An 8,916-nucleotide genomic window follows, 5' to 3' on the forward strand; every position below is an offset into this window, starting at 1 on the left:
CAAAGCCTCAACATTCTAATCAAGTGGTTGGTCTTTCTGATGTGGGCTATCTCCATCCTAAGTCATCTTGTTGATATAAGCTATCTAGGGACCCACAACGAATCACCTCATTAGCATACATTGTCAGTGTCCATGATGAATAACAAAGACACTCCCATTTGGGAAATTCTAAATGTTTTAGGAGCTCCATGCCAGGGACTCTGGACGAAGAGCAGAAAAATTCTTCATTCTACTGCAGAACATTTTGAAATAAGTTTTGAGATGTTTTATGGCCCCAAATGTGCTGTAACTAAGTAAATATTCTGTGTGTGCTTGAATATGTATTTTGCTGTTGGTGGAGTGTTGTATAAATGCCAATTAATTTAGTGTTCAAGTTTTTTTTTTTTACATTTTTAAAATTCATTCATTCATTTATTTTAACATCTTTATTGGACTATATTTGTTTTAAAATGGTGTGTTAGTTTCTGATTTATAACAAAGTGAATCAGCTAAATGTATATATATATATATATCTCCATATCCCCTCCCTCTTGCATCTCCCTCCCACCCTCCCTATCCTACCCATCTAGGTGGACACAAAAAACCCAGCTGATCTCCCTGTGCTATGTGGCTGCTTCCCACTAGTGATCTTTTTTTTTTTTCCCCTTATTAGTTATCCATTTTATACACATCAGTGTATACATGCAAATCCCAATCGCCCAATTCATCACACCCCCACCCCACCCCCCGCCGCCTTCCGCCCTTGGTGTTCATACGTTTATTCTCTACATCTACGTCCCTATTTCTGCCCTGCAAACCGGGTCATCTGTACCATTTTTCTAGGTTCCACATATATGCGTTAATATATGATATTTTTCTCTTTCTGACTTACTTCACTCTGTATGACAGTCTCTAGATGCATCCACGTCTCTACAAATGACCCAATTTCGTTCCTTTTAATGGCCGAGTAATATTCCATTGTATATATATACCACATCTTCTGTATCCATTCATCTGTCGATGGGCATTTAGGTTTCTTCTGTGTCCTGGCTATTGTAAATAGTGCTGCAATGAACATTGGGGTGCATGTGTCTTTTTGAATTATGGTTTTCTCAGGGTATATGCCCAATAGTGGGATTGCTGGATCGTATGGGAATTCTATTTTGAGTTCTTTAAGAAACCTCCATACTGTTCCCATAGTGGCTGTATCAATTTACATTCCCACCAAGAGTGCAAGAGGGTTCCCTTTTCTCCACACCCTTTCCAGCATTTGTTGTAGATTTTCTCATGATGCCCATTCTAATTGCTGTGAGGTGATACCTCATTGTAGTTTTGATTTGCATTTCTCTAATAATTAGTGATGTTGAGCAGCTTTTCATGTGCTTCTTGGCCATCTGTAAGGCTTCTTTGGAGAAATGTCTATTTAGGTCTTCTGCCCATTTTAGGATTGGGTTGTTTGTTTTTTTACTATTGAGCTGCACGAGCTGTTTATATATTTTTGAGATTAATCCTTTGTCCAATGATTGATTTGCAAATATTTTCTCCCATTCTGAGGGTTGTCTTTTCGTCTTGTTTATGGTTTCCTTTGCTGTGCAAAAGCTTTGAAGTTTCATTAGGTCCCATTTGTTTATTTTTGTTTTTATTTCCATTACTCTAGGAGGCGGGTCAAAAAAGATCTTGCTGTGACTTATGTCAAAGAGTGTTCTTCCTATGTTTTCCTCTAAGAGTTTTATAATGTCTGGTCTTACATTTAGGTCTCTAATCCATTTTGAGTTTCTTTTTGTGTATGGTGTTAGGGAGTGTTCTAATTTCATTCTTTTACATGTAGCTGTCCAGTTTTCCCAGCACCACTTATTGAAGAGACTGTCTTTTCTCCATTGTATATCCTTTCCTCTTTTATCATAGATTAGTTGACCATATGTGCATGGGTTTATCTCTCGGCTTTCTATCCTGTTGTATTGATCTATATTTCTGTTTTTGTGCCAATACCATATTGTCTTGATTACTGTAGCTTTGTAGTATAGTCTGAAGTCAGGGGGTCTGATTCCTCCAGCTCCGTTTCTTTCCCTCAAGACTGCTTTGGCTATTTAGGGTCTTCTGTGTCTCCATACAAATTTTAAGACTTTTTGTTCTAGTTCTGTAAAAAATGCCATTGGTAATTTGATAGGGATTGCATTGAATCTGTAGATTGCTTTGGGTAGTATAGTCATTTTCACAATATTGATTCTTCCAATCCAAGAACATGGTGTATCTCTCCATCTGTTGGTATCATCTTTAATATCTTTCATCAGTGTCTTATAGTTTTCTGCATACAGGGCTTTTGTCTCCCGAGGTAGGTTTATTCCTAGGTATTTTATTCTTTTTGTTGCAGTGGTAAACGGAAGTGTTTCCTTAATTTCTCTTTCAGATTTTTCATCATTAGTGTATAGCAATGCAAGAGATTTCTGTACATTTATTTTGTATCCTGCAACCTTAGCAAATTCATTGTTTAGCTCTACTAGTTTTCTGGTGGCATCTTTAGGATTCTCTATGTATAGTATCATGTCATCTGCAAACAGTGACAGTTTTACTTCTTCTTTTCCAATTTCTATTCCTTTTATTTCTTTTTCTTCTCTGATTGCTGTGGCTAGGACTTCCAAAACTATGTTGAATAATAGTGGTGAGAGTGGACATCCTTGTCTTTTTCCTGATCTTAGAGGAAATGCTTTCACTTTTTCACCATTGAGAATGATGTTTGCTGTTGGTTTGTCATATATGGCCTTTACCATGTTGAGGTAAGTTCCCTCTATGCCAACTTTCTGGAGAGTTGTTATCATAAATGGGTGTTGAATTTTGTCAAAAGATTTTTCTGCCTCTATTGAGATGATCATATGGTTTTTCTTCTTCAATTTGTTAATATTGTGTATCACACTGATTGATTTGCGTATATTGAAGAATCCTTGCATCTCTGGGTTAAATCCCACTTGATCATGGTGTATGATCCTTTTAATGTGTTGTTGGATTCTGTTGGCTAGTATTTTGTTGAGGACTTTTGCATCTATATTCATCAGTGATATTGGTCTGTAATTTTCTTTTTTTGTAGTATTTTTGTCTGGTTTTGGTATCAGCATCATGGTGGCCTCAAAGAATGAGTTTGGGAGTTTTCCTTCCTTGCAATTTTTTGGAAGAGTTTGAGAAGGATGGGTGTTAGCTCTTCTCTAAATATTTGATAGAATTCACCTGTGAAGCCATCTAGTCCTGGACTTTTGTTTGTTGGAAGATTTTTAATCACTGTTTCAATTTCATTACTTGTGATTGGTCTGTTCATATTTTCTATTTCTTCCTGATTCAGTCTTGGAAGGTTGTACCTTTTTAAGAATTTGTCCATTTCTTCCAGGTAGTCCATTTTATTGGCATAGAGTTGCTTGTAGTAGTGTCTTAGGATGCTTTGTATTTCTGTGGTGTCTGTTGTAACTTCTCCTTTTTCATTTCTAATTTTATTGATTTGAGTCCTCTCCCTCTTTTTCTTGATGAGTCTGGATAATGGATTATCAATTTTGTTTATCTTCTCAAAGAACCACCTTTTAGCTTTATTGATCTTTGCTATTGTTTTCTTTGTTTCTATTTCATTTATTTCTGCTCTGATCTTTATGATTTCTTTCCTTCTGCTAACTTTGGGTTTTGTTTATTCCTCTTTCTCTAGTTCCTTTAGGTGTAAGTTTAGATTGTTTATTTGAGATTTTTCTTGTTTCTTGAGGTAGGCTTGTATAGCTATAAACTTCCCTCTTAGAACTGCTTTTGCTGCATCCCATAGGTTTTGGATCATTGTGTTTTCATTGTCATTTGTCTCTAGGTATTTTTTGATTTCCTCTTTGATTTCTTCACTGACCTCTTGGTTATTTAGTAATGTATTGTTTAGCTTCCATGTGTTTGTGTTTCTAATGTTTTTTTCCCTGTAATTGATTTCTATTCTCACAGCGTTGTGGTCAGAAAAGATGCTTGATATGATTTCAATTTTCTTAAATGTACTGAGGCTTGATTTGTGACCCAAGATGTGATCTATCCTGGAGAATGTTCCATGTGCACTTGAGAAGAAAGTGTAATCTGCCTTTTTTGGATGGAATGTCCTATAAATATCAATTAAATCTATCTGGCCTATTGTGTCTTTTAAAGCTTGTGTTTCCTTATTAATTTTCTGTTTGGATTATCTGTCCATTGGTGTAAGTGAGGTCTTAAAATCCCCCAGTATTAATGTGTTACTGTCACTTTCCTCTCTTAGAGCTGTTAGCAGTTGCCTTATGTATTGAGGTGCTCCTATGTTGGGTGCGTATATGTTTATAATTGTTATATCTTTTTCTTGGATTTATCCCTTGATCATTATGTAGTGTCCTTCCTTGTCTCTTGTCACATTCTTTATTTTAAAGTCTATTTTATCTGATATGAGTATTGCTACTCCAGCTTTCTTTTGATTTCCATTTGCATAGAATATCTTTTTCCATCCCCTCACTTTCGGTCTGTATGTGTCTCTAGGTCTGAAGTGGGTCTCTTTTAGATGGCATATATATAGGTGTCGTTTTTGTATCCATTCAGCCAGCTTTTGTCTTTTGGTTGGAGCATTTAATCCATTCATGTTTAAGGTAATTATTGATATGTATGTTCCTGTGACGATTTTCTTAATTGTTTTGGGTTTGTTTATTGTAGGTCTTTTTCTTCTCTAGTGTTTCCCACTTAAAGAAGTTGCTTTAGCATTTGTCGTAGAGCTGGTTTGGTGGTGCTGAATTCTCTTAGCTTTTGCTTGTCTGTAAAGCTTTTGATTTCTGCATCGAATATGAATGAAATCCTTGCTGGGTAGAGTACTCTTGGTTGTAGGTTCTTCCCTCTCATCACTTTAAATATGTCATGCCACTCCCTTCTGGCTTGTAGAGTCTGCTGAGAAATCAGCTGTTAACCTTATGGGAGTTCCCTCATATGTTATTTGTCTTTTTTTCTTGCTGCTTTCAATAATTTCTCTTTGTCTTTAATTTTTGCCAATCTGATTACTGTGTGTCTCGGCCTGTTTCTCCTTGGGTTTATCTTGTATGGGACTGTCTGTGCTTCCTGGACTTCGGTGGCTATTTCCTTTCCCATGTTAGGGAAGGTTTCGACTATAATCTCTTCAAATATTTTCTCGGATCCTTTCTCTCTCTCTTCTCCTTCTGGGACCCCTATAATGTGAATGTTGTTGCATTTAATGTTGTCCCAGTGATCTCTTAGGCTGTCTTCATTTCTTTTCATTCTTTTTTCTGTATTCTGTTCTGCAGCAGTGAATTCCACCATTCTGTCTTCCAGGTCACTTTTCCATTCTTCTGCCTCAGTTATTCTGCTATTGATTCCTTCTAGTGTATTTTTCATCTCAGTTATTGTATTGTTTATCTCTGTTTGTTTGTTCTTTAATTCTTCTAGATCTTTGTTAAACATTTCTTACATCTTCTCGATCTTTGCCTCCATTTTTTGTCTGAGGTCCTGGATCATCTTCACTATCATTATTCTGAATTCTTTTTCTGGAACGTTGCCTATCTCCATTTCATTAAGTTGCTTTTCTGGGGTTTTATCTTGTTCCTTCATCTGGTACATAGCCCTCTGCCTTTTCATCTTGTCTATCTTTCTATGAATGTGGTTTTTGTTCCACAGGCTGCAGGATTGTAGTTCTTCTTGCTTCTGCTGTCTGCCCTCTGGTGGATGAGGCTATCTAAGAGGCTTGTGGATGTTTCCTGATGGGAGGGACTGGTGGTGGGTAGAGCTGGCTGTTGCTCTGGTGGGCAGAGCTCAGTAAAACTTTAATCCACTTGTCTGCTGATGGGTGGGGCTGGGTTCCCTCCCTGTTGGTTGTTTGGCCTGAGTCAACCCAACACTGGATACTACCTGGGCTCTTTGTTGGGGCTCATCGTGGACTCTGGGAGGGCTCACGCCAAGGAGTGCTTATTATTGCGGTAATCAATAATTATGAAAGCTATTAATTTTATATTAAAAACAATGAACAATTTTCAGTTATTGAGTAGGGAAAGAGATTGACAGTTAATATGAATGTTGAAAGAGTACAAATACTTGATAACTTTATGATGAACACATATCCTTGAGTCAACAAAAAATGTGTCGTTGTTTTGTGGCATTATTTTGTTAATAGATTACTACAAAAGTTAATACATACAAGTGGGGAGCTGTTCAACAAAACCCTGAAAATATGGTATTGGCTTCAGTAGGGAGTTGAGAAAACTGTTAGCAGAGGTTGAAATAATGACGAGGAAACTGCTTTATTAAAAAGCTTTCATGAAACATTTGATAAAACAGCTGCCTATGGTACCTTGGAAAACAGAAAATACACCTAATTAACTTTTGGGTTTGGGCAAGTTTATCTCCAGGCAAAATGTAGAAACCGCCACCTGGTGGCTTTTAGCTACATGGAATATACTACGTACAAGAAAGAGTTGAACTTTAAAAAAAAAAAAAAGATGGTTAGGTTGCAAGCAGAAGTTAAAGGTAATATAGAGAGCCAGAACTGCTAAATTGGAAAACTTGTCATCTTATCTCCAGCCACCCCAGTTAGCAAAGTCTCAAAGTGAGATGTGAACATGTGTCAAACATCAAATGAACACTGTGACTATCAGATATTTTGATAAGACTTCTGAGAGAGTTAAGGTGGTGCTGAGATCTTCTGAAGTGGACAAAAGCCTAAGGGTGTGGTTGCACAGAAGTCAGATCCAAAATTAGCCATAGGAAAATCTAGAGAAGTATATGTTGATACCAGTTATGGGGGTGTGGCTTTTGAATATGTAATGGACCATAACCAGACAGTTACAGAAAGCTGAAAAGTTTTAAAGAGAGTACTACTAGCAAAAACACCAACTGCCTGGATTACAAGAGGGGTCAAGCTATACAAAGGTCTCTGGGCTCTTGACTTTCGGGGTAGGAAGCATCCTGAGAAAGTTATTCAGCTGCTAACAAGGATCATTTCTTCACAAAGAATAAAGGAGGGTGATGGGAAAAGGAGGGCATCTCAGATAGTGTGACAAAAAGCTGGAGAACAATGAGTCAGGGAGCAGCTCCCAGAGAGCAGGGTTGGGTCTAATCAGGGAGCATTTCCCCATCGTCAGAATGGCAGGCCCAGTGGGATATCAGAATTGTTATGAACCAGTGACTCTATGCTTCCCATTCTTCCTCCTTTCCAATGGGACTATTCACTGTGGTTATCCTGTTCCTTTTTCATTATTGTATATTGGCTGCGTGTGTGTTGAGGCAGAGGGCTAGGAAACTTGTTTTTATTTCATAGGTCTTTGGACCAAGAGAAGCTGCATCTGGACCTGATATATATCACAAATTTCTAGACTTGAAGTCTGTTACTGTGATTATATGAGACCTCTGTGGGTCTTGGGAATGAGTGAGTATATCATGCATGTGGAAGGAATGTGATTATGACCAGACGGTGAAATGTCATAGATCAGCTGAATTAATGGTCTCACTTCTTCACCTCTTGTATTCATACTCCTTTACCATGGGACTTTACAGTTTCACTAAAAAGGCAGATTCTATTTCTTTGCTTATATAGGATTACAAGTTTGGCGGAGTGACTTGCTTTGCCAATGGAATGTTAGACTTGAAAAACACTTAGTCTTTTTCCACCTCCAGGCAAGGCTGCTGGAGGATGGAGACTCGAAGCAGAGCTACGTCACTCCAGTTGTTCCAGCCCAGGCCATCCTTTCTCGGATGACCCACAGCCGTTTGCCAGACTTAAGATAAATAAAGTTAATTGTATGCCTCTGAGGTTTTATGGTTGTCTATTAAACATCATTATTGTGGCAACCAATAGTTATACAATAATTTACAATAGTATATATAAGTCATCTTGATTTATGAAAAAGATAAAGTCTGTGAGAAAAGTGTTAGTGAAAAAAAGTGTTAGTGAAAAACAACTTATTTTGTTCAACCAATTAAATCCCCAAACAACCTTCAACTGGAGGATAAAATTTAAAGCAACTTATTAAAGTGATTATTGTAGACTGCCATTTTGCTAAAGGAATTTTAAGGTTTGCCAAAGCTATGAATCCTAAATTGAAGTTCATTTTTTTTTTTTTTTTTTTGCGGTACGCGGGCGTCTCACTGCTGTGGCCTCTCCCGTTGCGGAGCACAGGCTCCAGACGCGCAGGCTCAGCAGCCATGGCTCACGGGCGTAGCCGCTCCGTGGCATGTGGGATCCTCCCGGACTGGGGCACGAACCCGTGTCCCCTGCATCGGCAGGCAGACTCTCAACCACTGCGCCACCAGAGAAGCCCCCAAAGTTCGTTTTGAAACTCACAGAACTGAAGAAACTTTTCCCAGATTTTATGTCCAAAGGAGTTAGTAATATCATTATGTGTGCCACTTGAGCCTGTGTATTGAAGGGGTACAATATAGTGACTGTAGGTATAGTCCAGAAGCTGACAATACTGAGAAATTATTTTTCCCTGCACACTCTTGTCAAACTTGAAAATGTAGACTTCTAAAAATTTTAAACAAAATTATAATACATATTTTTTGATAAAACTTCAGATTTATCCTTATGTCCCAGTTCATTCTATGATGGTGATAATAGGAGCTGGCCTTGATTTGGACAAATACTGAAATACTCACCTACTGTTTGACCAAAATGTATATTTAATTCAATGTACTTCTATTTTTACATAGTTTAAAATTATAAATTTATTCTATTGTTGTTAGATATCTTAAGACATGAAAGACATTTAGGATGAAGCTCATTTTCGTTGACAGTGGATGCAATTTTATATTTCAAATAGTCTTGATAATTTTTCTAACTTCTTATGAGATCTAATTACATATATTGTTATTGTTTACTTTATAATGTTGCAAAGATCTCACATTAATGAAATGTCAGCTCTGCTATATTCTCGTTTTTGCTTTCATTATTTGCATTTTCAATCCTTAGTT

The sequence above is a fragment of the Delphinus delphis genome, chromosome 13, assembly GCF_949987515.2.
Source record: "Delphinus delphis chromosome 13, mDelDel1.2, whole genome shotgun sequence".
NCBI classification, from domain to species: Eukaryota; Metazoa; Chordata; class Mammalia; order Artiodactyla; family Delphinidae; genus Delphinus; species Delphinus delphis.